Source organism: Fusarium proliferatum (assembly GCF_900067095.1).
Source record: "Fusarium proliferatum ET1 genome assembly, contig: FPRO_scaffold001, whole genome shotgun sequence".
Classification (NCBI taxonomy): domain Eukaryota; kingdom Fungi; phylum Ascomycota; class Sordariomycetes; order Hypocreales; family Nectriaceae; genus Fusarium; species Fusarium proliferatum.
Genome location: NW_022194790.1, coordinates 4,736,053 through 4,738,765, shown reverse-complemented (window position 1 = coordinate 4,738,765; position 2,713 = coordinate 4,736,053).

Sequence of the window (2,713 nt, the reverse complement as noted above, 5' to 3'; positions counted from 1 at the left end):
AAATAAAAAGTTAAAAGCTTAATAGCCTTATTAGGCTAATAATAAGGAAAAAAAGAAAAAAGAATATTTAAAAATAAATAAAATAATATTAGTAAAGAAGCAGTAAGTTAAATTAGGGATATAATTTATAAGCTATATTTTTATAATATTAACTTAAGTTAAGTTTATTATAAACTATTAAGCCTTTTAACCCTAAAAAGGGTATTAAAAAAGGTTACTTTCTGTAATTAAATAAAGTAGCTTTTCTTATTGCCTTTATAAATAACTTAAATATATATAAAAAGTAGGTTTTTAATATAGCTAAAAGGATTATTATAATAAATATAATATCATTTTTAATATAATAGGCTAGTATTACAGTTAATAAGGATAAGCTAAATAGGCATAATAGTATTATATTAACTAAAGCTTAAAAAAAGAAGATTACTTAAAAGGGGATTTCTAAAGGGATATTATAAAGTCCTAAAGTTATATAATGTAATTAATAAGCAAGCGCTATAAATAAGCAAGCGCTATACTTTCTTTAACCTTTTTAATTTATAGCTTAAAAGCTTAAACTATAGTTTAAAAAGGCTAGCTTTTACTTATTAAATTCCTCTTTAAATAATTTAAAAACTACCTAATAATTCTTTATATTATAACTATCTTTACTATATATACTATAATATTAACTATTTAATTATTTTAACCTTTTTTAATTATTACTTTTTAATAATTTAATTACTATTTATATATTAATATCTATTTAATTAATTACTTATAATACTTCCTATATAGTTATAATCCCTCTTTTTTATAGTTTAATCTTTTTTACCTTATAGTATTAACTTAATATCTTATTTATATCTTAAAGATTTTAAATTTTAGCTTTTAATAATATATTCTTATGTATTATAGCTATTATTTTTTTTATAAGAGACTTTAAGGCTTTTAATATTAACTTTAAGGGAATTATTATAATAGTATTTAATTTAATTATTAAAGTATTTAAATTAAAATTAAGTTTTAATAACTATCTTTAGGGTCTTTAAAGTTTATAGTATTAATACTTAAGTAGCCTTTTTAAAAGATATTAAAGTCTATAGCTATATATTAAGCTTTAAAATTATAGTTTTTAGGTTAAAAGGAATAAGCCTAATTTCTTTAAAACCTTTTTAAATTTTACTTTTTATAAAAATAGCTTTAAATATAATATAAAAGGTAAAAAAGAACTTAATCTTAAAAATATAAATTATAAAATATTTAATTAAATATTCTATTTTTTAACTATTTTTTTTTCCTTTACTATTAGCCTTATAAGGCTATTAAGCTTCTAACTTTATATATAAAGGCTTAAATAATAAGGCCCCTATAGTAGGCCTATATCTTAAAGGTTAAAATTATATAAGGTCTATCTGCCTTAATGGCATAATTACTGCCTTAATTAAGTAATATCAATACTGCTTATAGGTCTTTTAATAGCTATATTAGCCTTCTTTCTTTACGCTAGCTAAAAGATCTTAAATCGATATATTAAGCTAAGTCTATTATATTTCTAAAATATATTCCCTAACTTAACTTTCCCTTTATTAATTATAGCTATTAATATTAATAATAGCTATTAATATAATACTATAAAATAGCCTATAGCTATATAATTAGGCCTACTATATAACTAGCTATAACCTAAATATAGCTATTAGGCCTGCCTTATAAAGAGTTAATAGAAAAGAATTAAAAGAGATTTATATAATAATAATTACTATTTAAAAGAACTTCTTATTAAGGTATTAACACCAGTTTAAACCACTGCTTCTTTACTAATATTACTTTAACTGCAGCTCTTAGATATAAAGTTAATTAGTTATATGCCCTGGTATATATAACTAATTAATAGATTTATTATTAACTTTAAGTTAATTTAGCTTTTACTAATTAACTTATATAAAAGTTAAATTAATTTCTTTATGAAATCCTGTTATTACCTTATATTTATCTAACTCTATATTTAGATATATTTCTTGCTTTTATAGTTTTAAACTATAATTAGCCTATTATTAATTTAAAAGTAGCTCCCTTTTTACTATAATAACCCTTTTGGCTATATTAAAAAGCCACTTTTATATATATTTAAGCCTATAAAGGCAATAAAAAAGGCTATTTAATCTAATTAAAGGGAATAACCTTCCTTTAGGCCTCTCTTTACGTCTTTTAGGCCTAATAGCTTATAATTAACCTAGATTAGATTAATTAGGCTAAAAGGGCCTATATAATAAATTAAATTAATTAAATTATAATTCAAAATAACTATTTTAATAAGGCTAAATTAACTTTTTAATAAAAAGTTCTTTTTAATTATAGATATTATTATATATATCTCTTTATATTCTTTTTTATTAACTATCTTTATAATAGGTCTAATAGCTAAATTAAGGTTATGGCTAATTATATAATAGATATAATTATATAGCTATAGGCTATTTTATATAGTAGGTATTATATTAATAGCTATAATTAATATTAATAGCTATAACTAATAGAGGGAAAGTTAGGTTATAGAATATACTTTATAATAAACTTAATGTAATATTCTTTTAGGTAGGTTAAAGGAATAAGGCTAATATAGCTACTAAGAGGTAAGCGGTATTAATAGTGCTTAATTAAGCCAGTAATTATGCCATTAAGGTAAATAAACCTTATAAGATTCTAACCTTTAGGATATAGGTCTATTATA